At 45.4% G+C, this 11,353-nt stretch overlaps 1 pseudogene; it reads left to right on the top strand.

Annotated features, from left to right (window-relative positions):
- The first annotated feature begins 1,031 nt into the window (after positions 1-1,031).
- Positions 1,032-10,723, top strand: LOC102116316 (glycogenin-1-like; annotated as a pseudogene).
- Positions 10,724-11,353: the final 630 nt, after the last annotated feature.

Raw genomic sequence — 11,353 nt, 5'->3', positions numbered from 1 at the left:
CTCATGGTTTTACTAAGAGCCATGTATTCCCCTGCTCAAGATACTAGTTCTTCTTTACATTTTTCTTTGTTTCTTTTTTTTTTTTTTTTTTTTTTCCTGAATTGGAGTCTTCCTCTGTCACCCAGGCTGGAGTGCAATGGCGAGACCTCGACTCACTGCAACCTCTGCCTCCTAGGTTCAAACAATTCTCCTGCCTCAGCCTCCTGAGTAGCTGGGATTACAGGCGCCCGCCACCACGCCCAGCTAATTTTTGTATTTTTAGTAAAGATGGGGTTTCGCCATGTTGGTCAGGCTGGTCTCGAACTCCTGACCTCAAGTGATCCACCTTTCTCAGCCTCCCAAAATGCTGGGATTACAGGCGTGAGCAACCATGCCTGGCCACATTTTTGTATAATGTGGTGTATACATATAAACTTGGACACATATGTTTCCTGTGTTTGACTGAATTCAAGTATCTTCTCATCAGGTATGACTTTCAGTTTATTGCAAACTCGGATAAATGAGCTTCCAATAAGGAGAAGCCTTAAAAAACAAAGATTTTACATTTTGTCAAGATAATTTCCTGTTATCTTTATTAGATTTTTTTGAGCTTTGAAAGGGTTAAGAATTTTACATCCACGTTATTTTCTGTATTGCTTTTTAAGTCTTTGATATCACTCTGGTTAAATGAATATTATTTCACAATGGCCCATGGTCATGTTTTCATCAAGTGTTTTGAACCTTTTGAATCCTTGGCAGACTTCTCCAAGATCAAAATTCTAAATTTTCTTTTTGTTCTAGAGTTAACTTTGGCACTTTCCATTTGAACCCCTGGAGAGTTTTAAATGGCAGTCCCGCTGCGCCTCCTCCCTGCCCTTGCTCCCTCCCAACCTGCGGCTGCCCCAGCTGCCTGCACCCTCGGCAGCACCGTGACAGATCAGGCCTTTGCGACACTGACCACAAATGATGCCTACACCAAAGCTGTCCTGGCCCTGGGCTCATCTCTGAAATAGCACAGGACCACCAAGAGGCTGGTCGTACTCGCCACCCCGCAAGTCTCAGACTCCATGAGGAAAGTTTTAGAGACGGTCTTTGCTGAAGTCATCATGGTAGATGTCTTAGATGGCACGATTCTGCTCATCTATCCTTAATGAAGAGGCCAGAGTTGGCTATCACGCTGACAAAGCTCCACTGCTGGTTGCTTATACAGTATTCAAAATGTGTATCCTTGGATGCAGATACTTTGGTCCTAGGAAATATTGATGATCTTTTTGAGAGAGAAGAAATATCAGCAGGACCAGACCCAAGGTGGCCTGACTGCTTCAATTCCGAAGTCTTCGTTTATCAGCCTTCAGTTTAAATATATAATCTGCGGTTTCATCTTGCTTCTGAGCAAGGTAGTTTTGATGGTGGGGACCAAGGCTTACTGAACACATTTTTTTTTGTTTTTTCTCTTCTTTTTTTTTTGAGACTGAGTCTCACTCTGTCACCCAGGCTGGAGTGCAATGGCACAATCTCGGCCTACCACAACCTCCACCTACCAGGTTTAACTGATTCTCCTGCCTCAGCCTCCCAAGTAGCTAGGATTACAGGCACCTGCCATCATGCCTGGCTAATTTTTGAATTTTCTTTTCTTTTTTTTTTTTTTTTGAGACGGAGTCTCACTCTGTTGCCCAGGCTGGAGTACAGTGGTGCGATCTTGGCTTACTGCAACCTCCGCCCCCTGGGTTCAAGCAATTGTCCTGCCTCAGCCTCTCAAGTAGCTGGGATTACAGGTGCCTGCCACTGCTCCTGGCTAATTTTTGTATTTTTAGTAGAGACGGGGTTTCACCATCTTGGCCAGGCTGGTCTTGAACTCATGACCTCATGATCCACCCACCTCGGCCTCTCAAAGCACAGGTGTGTCCGGAGGTGGTTTCTGCCAGTGGGTTCGTGGTCTCGCTGACTTTAAGAATGAAGCCGCGGACCTTCGCAGTGAGTGTTACAGCTCTTAAAGATGGCATGAACCCAAAGAGTGAGCGGTAGCAAGGTTTATTGTGAAGAGCAAAAGAATAAACCTTCCACAGCATGGAAGGGGACTCGGGTTGCCACTGCTGGCTGCAGTGGCCAGCTTTTATTCTCTTATTATCCCCTCCCATGTTCCATTTCTGTCCTATCAGAGTGCCCTTTTTTCAATCCTCCCCACGATTGACTACTTTTAGAATCCTGCTGATTGGTGCGTTTTACAGAGTGCTGATTGGTGCATTTTACAGAGCACTGATTGGTGCGTTTTACAATCCTCTTGTAAGACAGGAAAGTTCCCCAAGTCCCCACTTGACCCAGGAAGTCCAGCTGGCCTCACCTCTCAATCCCCCCTCTAAACATCACACCCCAACTGCTGTTGGGAATTAGGCAATGACCACTCTAGCTACTTCCTGCTGGACAGGGGCGAAGAAGGGACCCTGCAGTTGTAGTGTCCTCCAGAGGAGAACTCTCTAGGCCAGTCAAAGGGCCAGCAGGTCGGTCCAGGGGTCCTCAGTAGAAGTTGTGAGTTGAGCTCATTTGGGGTTCCATTTGTAAGACCATCTGTAGCTTGATGGCCTCAATCCTGGAGGAAACAACTTTGACAAGGAGGTTAAAAATAGAGGGCCCGAAGGCAAGTAATAGCAAGAAGGCTGTCACGGGACCTAGAAAGGGGAGAAGCCATGTTGCCCAACTCCAGAGGTTGGTATAAGAGTTTGAAAGGCATTGTCTGATTTCAGAAGCCTTTTCCTGTAAACCCCGAGTGGCATCTCCTACTATCCCTGACTGGTTAGTGTAAAAACAACACTCTTCCCCTAAGAAGGTGCAAAGTCCTCCTTTCTCAGCAGTGAGGAGGTCTAGGTCTTGACGGTTTTGGAGAGTCACTGCTGCCAAAGAGTCTACTTGGGATTGTAAAGTAAGGATAGACTTTGTTATTTCTTGCAAACTGTCTGAGAAATCCTTTGAGAGTGTGGTGAAGTAGATAAACAGTGAAGTAGTAAACTGGCTATTCTGGTTCCTGTAGCAGTGGCCATTCCTAACTCTCTAAGTAGGGGAATTAGTTGTACGGCCCTGTGCTGATGAACTTGAGCCTTGAGGGGCACTAATAGGGTCTGATTTCCTGGGGCAATGTCAATGTCGGTACTTAGGAAAACTAAGGTGCAGGTGCCTGTCCAGTTGGTGGGGAGGCAGATATAGGTTGAAGTTCCACATAAGAGGAATATGCCTTGGCTGGTTGTGTATGTTAAAAAGGTATGTGAGCTTATTGTTTTCATTTTCCCATACTCCTAGAGTACTTGCCAAGGTAGCTGCGGTGAGTGGCTGGAAAGGGGTGTTGGGAGCAAACTGACTGGCTCCCTGTGTTCTATTTTCCCATTGGAAAAAAAAAAAAACTTTTTGTATCTACTAGGAACCATTCAAGAGAGTGATTGAAAAAGGGGATGAGAAGACATTCACTAGTGGTGGGGGCGCTGCTGCAGGGGCTCCAGGGATGAATGGTCATGCAGGGAGTATGTTCGCCATTACAAAGCCTGGACTGTTTGTTAAGCAGGGAGGTGGTGATGATTTTGGGGGAACCTGAGAAGTGGACAAGCCATCTGAATGGAGCTGTTTGGGTGACTCAGAAGTTACTATGATCAGTTGGGCCTTAAAGTTGTAGGGTATAATTACACTGATGGGATAGTAGGTGCCCTATTTTGTGAGAAGAATTTCAGATTCTCAATAAGGCCATGGGCAAGAGAGTAGGCCATGGGAGATGCGTTTCTTGTGTTAGTTTCCTTAAGTGCCTCTTGAGTGTTTCATTTGCCTTCTCAACCTTCCCTGAGGATCGTGGCCTCCAGACGCAGTGAAGGTGATATTGTATCCTAGCACCCTGGAAATTCCCTGAGTTATCTTGGCTTTAAAAGCTGGACTGTCACTTTATAAGCTTTGGGGAAGCTTTAAAAGCTGTCACTTTATAAGCTTTGGGGAGGCCCAAATCTAGGAATCATCTCATGAATTAGGACTTTAACCACTTCCTGAGCCTTCTCTGTCTTGCAGAGAAGGCTTGTATCCAGTTTGTAAAGATATCAACACAGACCAACAAGTATTGAATCCCCTTGACTTAGGCCTATCGGTGAAGTCTAACTGCCAGTCCTCTGCCCTATTCTTTGTTCCCCCAGAGGAGCCTTACGATGTACCAAGGGATTATTCCTTTGGCACACCTCACATGCTTTGACTACTTGCTGGATGGTCCGGAAGAGATTTGGCCCTGTAAATAGGGATTTGGCCATTTGATGAGTATTCTCAATACCCATATGAAAAGTTTGGTGGAGGGTCTTAAGTATTTTCCACTGGCTGGCTTTGGGTATGAGTACCTTTCCCTCTTCTGTCGTTAACCACCCAGAGGGGAGAAAACTATGCCACCGTGAAAGTCCCCGTTCTGTTTTGGTCAGGGAATACTGCAGCTTAATCTCTTGGAGAGGGTTGTTCCATACCAAGGGTCCTTCCATAGGTATTTCTAATGGGAGGTTCCACTTGGCAGCAATTTTGGCCTCAGCGTTGGCCTGACAGTTTCCTTCTGCCTTTTCTCCTTCACCTTTCTGATGGCTTTGGCACTGTAAGACTGCCACCTCCTTGGGTTTTTGCACTACGTGCAATAACTCCATGATTTCCTTGTGGTATTTATTGGGGGTTCCCCCAGAGGTTAGGAACTCCCTTTCTTTCCATATTGCAGCATGGGCATGTAGGATTAGATAAGCACACTTGCTATCTGTATACATATTTATTCTTTTTTCCTTTCCCTGTTCTAAGGCTCGGGTAAGCGCCACTTGTTCTGCTAACTGGGCGCTGGTCCCTGGGGGAAGAGGCTTACTTTCAAGTACATCACTAACTATGGCAAAACCTGCCCTTTGTATCCCATTCTCCACAAATGAACTTCTATCAGTATATAGGTTAAGGTCAGGATTAGCTAAGGGGACTTCTAAGAGATCATCTTGGGCGGCATAAATCTGGCCTACAATTTGTTTGCAGTCATGCTCAATTGGTTCCCCATCCTCTGGAAGAAAAGTGGCAGGTTGAGGGTTGCACACGTGCATATTTGAAGCACTGGTCCCTCAAGGAGTAGTGCCTTGTATCTAAGCAGGTGATTGTCTGATAGCCATAAACTTCCTTTGGCATGCAGTATGCCATTTACATCATGAGTAGTCCAGATGGTGAGATCCTTTCCTTGTATTATTTGGACAGCCTCTGACACTAAGATGGCCTCCGCCACAACTACCCATAAACAGTGAGGCCAGCCTTTTGCTATTGCATCAATTTCCTTACTTAGGTATGCCACTGGTTGTGGGGTTGTCCCATGAGTCTGAGTAAGGACTCCAAAAGCTATTCTCACTCTCTCTGTGATGTATAAAGAGAAGTTTTGTCTTGTGGGAAGGCTTAAGGCTGGAGTTTGTACAGGGCCTGATTTAAGGTTTTGAAGGCTGTTTCTGCCTCTGGTTCCCATTCTCCTAGATGAGTATTTGCCCTCTGGGTCTCCTTGATTAGAGTATAGAGTGGCCTGGCCATCTCATTGTATCCAGGGATCCATAGTTGGCAAAAGCCAGTAATTCCAAGGAACCCCTGAAACTGTTTTAATGTCTTAGGGTGAGGATAAGCCAGTATAGGCTGAATTCATTCTTTGCTGTGGGCCCTTGTTCCTCTGGCTAAGATTAGGCCTAGATATTTGACTTGTAGGCAGATCTGGGCCTTCGATTTAGACATCTTGTACCCCTGATTAGCTAGAAAGTTCAAGAGATATAGAGTAGCCTGCTGGCATGAGGCTTCTGAACTGGTAGCCAAACGTAAATCATCCACATATGAAAGACCAGAGTGTCTGGACTTGAGAAGCAGCCTAGATCTTGGGCCAGTGCCTGACCAAACAGATGAGAGCTATCCCTAAACCCTTAAGGCAAGACCGTCCACCTAAGTTGGGATGTGTGGTCTGAGGGATCCTCAAAGGCAAAGAAAAACTGGAAGTCAGAGTGCAGGGGAATGCAGAAGAAGGCATCCTTGAGGTCCAGAACAGTGAACCATTCTGCTTCCTCTGGTGTTTGAGAGAGCAGGGTATAGGAGTTGGGTACAGCTGGATATAGAGGAATTACCACCTCATCGATGAGACTAAGATCCTGCACTAGTCTCCACTGACCATTCGGTTTGTGTACTCATAAAATTGGGGTGTTGCAGGAACTGCTGCATTTTCTTACTGGGCCTTGAACTTTTAAATGTCTAACAATATCCTGTAATCCTTTATGAGCTTCAGGCCTGAAGGGTATTGCCTTTGATAAGGAAAAGTGGTGGGGTTTTAGCTTGATTTGAACTGGGTGGGCATTTTTTACCCTTCCAAATTGTCCTTCCAATGCCCAGACTTCAGGGTTGATTCCCTCCTCCAGTAGGGTACAATGAATGGGTAACTTGTCCCCCATATTCATGTAGATAATAGCTCCAGCTTTGGCTAATATGTCCCTCCCTAATAACGGTGTGGGACTTTCAGACATAACAAGAAAGGCATGTGAAAAGTGCAAAGTCTCCCAGTTACAACTGAGGAGGTGGGAGAAATACTTGGTTACAAGCTGTCCCAGGATTCCTCAGGAAACGGACCATGAGGACAGCTGTCTGGGGCAGGAGATTAACACTGAGAAGGTTGCACCATTGTCCAAGAGGAAGTCAATTTCCTGGCCCTCAATGGTTAAACGTACCCAGGGCTCAGTGAGGGTGATGACATGAGCTGGCGCTTGCACCAGGCACCCTCAGTCCTGTTGTTGGATCATCTAGTTGGGGGCTTCTGGCCTAGAGGACCCTTGTCCTCTGGGTCAGTGTGCCTTCCAGTGATTGCTTTGACATAGTGGACATGGGTGAGGGGGCGGCTTGTTTCTCATTGGAGAATCTTGTTTAAAGGGTCCCTGCAAACCACACTGATAACAAGCTCTACCGGGTGATTGGCCTGCTCCATTTTCTGTCCTATCTGAACCACCAAGGTTTGTTTGTCTGAGGGCCATGACTAAGGCTGCAGCCTTTCTCTGATCTCGCTTTTCCTTTTGGGCTTGTTCCTCTAGGTCCCTATTATAGAACACCAAGGTTGCCAGGTTTAATAATGCCTCCAAATTTTGTTCAGGGCCCAGGGCTAGCTTTGGTAGCTTTCTCCAGATATCTGTGACTGATTGGATAATAAACTTACTTTTTAGGATCAATTGACCCTTGAGGGAGCTGGGTGACAGGGGAGTATATTTTCTTAAGGCCTCCCATAGCCGCTTGAGGAAGGCAGTAGGATTTTCTTTGTTTTTCTGAGTTATGGTGGACATCATTGAATAATTCATGGGCTTTTTCCTAATTCTCCTTAGTCCTTCTAGAACACAGGTCAACAGATGTTCATGACTCCAGTCCCCATGATCTGAGTCTAGGTCCCAGTGGGGATCCATACTGGTGATGGCTTGCTGACTGGTAGGGAATTTGTCCCTTTCTTCGGCTGTCATTCTATCATTTACTTGACTAAGATACCAAACTCTCAGGCTGCAGCTAAAGCTGCATTCTTTTCATTAAAGGCCAGGGTTTGACCTAACAGTAGCATGATATCTCTCCAAATGAGGTCAAAGGTCTAGACCCTGTAGAACATCTATATACCTATCAGGATCATCTGAAAACTTCCCCAGGTCTTCCTTGATCTGCTTTAAATCAGAGAGGGAGAAGGGGACATGTACCTGGGTTGGGCCAAATTCCCCTCCCCCTACAGCTTGAAGGGGACATAACCGATAGCCCGGGGGGCGAGGGGAGGTTGTGGTCCCTTGGAGATTTCTTTGTTTGTTTCCTTCTGGGTGGGGGAGATTAGAGGAGGCTCACCATTAACAGGAAGGGGAGCTGTAGGGAGGCTAGGATGTGGGGGTAAGCTGAGAGGTCCTCCTGTGGGATGTAGATTGCAAGCTTTGCATAGTTGTGGATTACCCTTCAATGAAAAGAAAGCTTGGACATAAGGTATTTCACTCCATTTGCCTTCCCTTTTATAGAAAAGGTTAAGCTGCAGGATAGTATTGTAATTTACACTTCCCTCAGGTGGCCATTTTTCCCCATCAGAGAGAGAATATTGGGGCCAGGCCGTAGTGCAAAAAATAAATAAATAAACAAAATAAGCCATGTCTTTTTCAGGGTTTGTGGGCCAAATTGGTCCCAATGGCTTAGGATGCATTTCAAGGGTGAGTTTTTGATGCCTGAGTGTTTCCCATCTAAAACAGAAAGAAAAAACTGCCCAGGGTTTTGGTCTGTTTCTTCCCCTGCCCAAGAACGCACAACGGTCTCTGGACCCTGCTGTTTGGAATAGTTACACTCACTGAAGCAGCAGCAGAAACACTTGTTTTCCTCCTAGACCACAAAGAGGACTGAGGAAGGTCAGATTTAGTGGCCCTTACTGATGCATTCTTGAAAACCTGTACCCGTGCCTTTCCTCTTAGACCACAAAGAGGATCGAGAAATGTCGGATTTAGTGGCCCTTACCGACGCATTCTCAAAAACCTGCTAGTTAGAGTCCTAAATGTTTTCTCCTGTTGGTATTGGGACCTTACCCTTGTCCTATAAAGACGATATGCCTCAAAATGGAGTGAAAGGCCATACCTTGAGGGAGGGAAGGGATCTCCAGGGTTGGAAGAGTGACACCTTTTGTCCTCACTTCTCATCATATGAATAGGAAGGATGTCCCCCCAATTTAGGAGTCTATAATTTCTGAGGCCCCCATATCCTAGCTTCAGGTATAGCCTTTGTTAGGCCTGCTAGTCTGAGGAGGGATCCTAAAAGGATAGATGGTGTTCCAGATAGTCTGCCCAATGGGGCTCCAGTAAAAAATTATGTGTCCCAGGGTGCCTATTTCCCATTGAAGAATTTTGGTTCTTTCTGATTGGTGAGCCCAGGTGCCTAAAGAAGGGAACAGAGTCCTGAAATCTCTATTAGAAATCATCCTTATAGGAGAAACTAGGGAGTGGTTTTTAGAAGCAGGACTAGGCTTGGAGAAGAGAGGCAAAAGGAAGTTTGACTGACAGGCATTAGGACCCAGGAGGCAAGGGTCAGGATAAATAGGATAGATAGGCAAGTCTCACTTGGGTGATGTAACTGAGAGCTCCGCTCATGGCTGCAGGGACAACTAACTTTTTGTTGGGACCCTGGAGCTGAATGGCTTTCCTCTCTGCTGACCCTCGGCTCAGCCCAGAAGTGCAGGAAAAGCGGAAGCTGGTTCCAGGCAAAGCAATGGTCCTGACTTCAAAGAGTCAGGGATTGTTGGAGAGCCCTTTCCCAGAAAGCCTGAAACCTATGTCTTTAGTCTGGCAGCCACACTAGTCACTTTTAACTGGCCAAGAGGTGCCCAGTGTTTAGGTCCCGAATTCTAAGGAAAAATAGGACAGAATAGCAAGGGAAAGGGGTCCAATGGTACTCACCGCACGGCAATATCCTGGATGAGCCCCCAAGATGTGTCCAGAGTTGGTTCCTGCCACTGGCTTCGTGGTCTCACTGACTTTAAGAATGAAGCCATGGACTTTTGTGGTGAGTGTTACAACTCTTAAAGATGGCACGGACCCAAAGAGTGAGCAGTAGCAAGGTTTATCTTAAAGAGCAAAAGAACAAGTTTGAACAGCATGGAAGGGGACCCGAGTGGGTTATCACTGCTGGCTGGGGTGGCCAGCTCTTATTCACTTATTGTCCCTTCCCATGTTCCATTTCTGTCCTATCAGAGTGCCCCTTTTTCAATCCTCCCCGTGATTGGCTACTTTTAGAATCCTGCTGATTGGTGCATTTTACAAAGCGCTGACTGGTGCGTTTTACAGAGTGCTGATTGGTGCATTTTACAGAGTGCTGATTGCTGTGTTTTATAGAGCGCTGATTGGTACATTTTACAATCCTCTTGTAAGACAGAAAAGTTCCCCAAGTCCCCACTCGACCCAGGAAGTCCAGCTGGCCTGCCCTGTCACTGGGATTACAGGCATGAGCCACCATGCCCAGCCAATTTTTGTATTTTTGTAGAGACAGGATTTCATCATGTTGTCCAGGCTGGTCTTGAACTTCTGACCTCAGGTGATCCACCTGCCTTGGTCTCCCAAAGTGCTGGGATTACAGGCGTGATCCACTGCACCCAACCTGAACACATTTTTTAGCAGCTGGGCAACAATAGATATCAGAAAACACTTGCCATTTATTTATAACCTAAGCAGCATCTCTATATACTCCCATCTCCCAGCATTTAAAGTTTTTGGTGTAAGTGCCAAAGTTGTGCATTTCCTGTACAAGTCAAACCATGGAATTATATTTATGATCCCCAAACAAAAAGTGTCAAAAGTGATCCAGAGTTTCTCATCCTGTGGTGGAACATCTTTACCAACAATGTTTTACCTCTGCTTCAACAATTTGGCCTAGTCAAAGACACCTGCTCACATGTAAATATGGAAGATGTCTCAGGGGCCATGTCACATCTGTCCCTTGGGGAGATCCCAGCTATGACACAGCCTTTTGTATCCTCAGAAGAATGGAAGGAGTGGTGGGAACAGGGCCAGGCTGATTATATGGGAGCAGATTCCTTTGACAACATAAAGAGGAAACTTGACACTTACCTCCAGTAGAAACACTGCATATTCCTGTGGACGCATCCACTTCACAAGCCTTGTTTCAAATACTAAGTATATAGAGCTGGGCTGAGAAAAGTCTGTTACGGTTGGCAGAGGTTTTCACTAAAATGTAGCAGATGAGAGGTTTTGTAGGACAACAGGTGAGAACTGGGCAAAAGTTGTGAAGCAGCAATTCTGTTATATGGACAGTGTTCTGCTTTTTAATCCTATTTAGCTCATCTCAGAAATTCTCACTTTTGTTGATTGCCAACAATCAACTCAAGGGAAACTCAATATTAAGCTATTAAGATGACTATTATCAGTTCTTAAAATCTGCAGAGCATGATTCCAAATCACTCACTCCCTTTGGAAGCAGACATGGCATTTATCCCTTGCTTGCTTGCTGGTTGTACCTACTTTTTATTAGACCTGCATATTAGAATTGCCCAATGCTGCCAGAGTGAGTAATTGTAATTCTGCTTTCAGGTAAAGATAGCCTATATTAACACTGTTGAGTGATTCAAAAACGTTATCAACAAATAGTATTCACTCATTTTATTTCCTGGTCTTAGTTTCTGAAGATGTTCACCAGTTTTCTATGTACAGTAAGACACCATGCTAAAATGCTTTTGTTCAGTTCTGTATATTTGAAAATAGCAAATTCAGTTCTCTGATGGTTACCTGCAGTGGCACCCTGTATGAAAAATGAAGAAAAATAAAATAAAATAAAATAAAATAAAATAAAGGATATATCTCTCATTTTGTAGAGATGCTAAATAATT

The sequence above is a fragment of the Macaca fascicularis genome, chromosome 8, assembly GCF_037993035.2.
Source record: "Macaca fascicularis isolate 582-1 chromosome 8, T2T-MFA8v1.1".
Lineage (NCBI taxonomy): Eukaryota > Metazoa > Chordata > Mammalia > Primates > Cercopithecidae > Macaca > Macaca fascicularis.
Note: the sequence above shows the minus strand (reverse complement) of the source record. Positions and strands in the feature narration are given on the sequence as shown.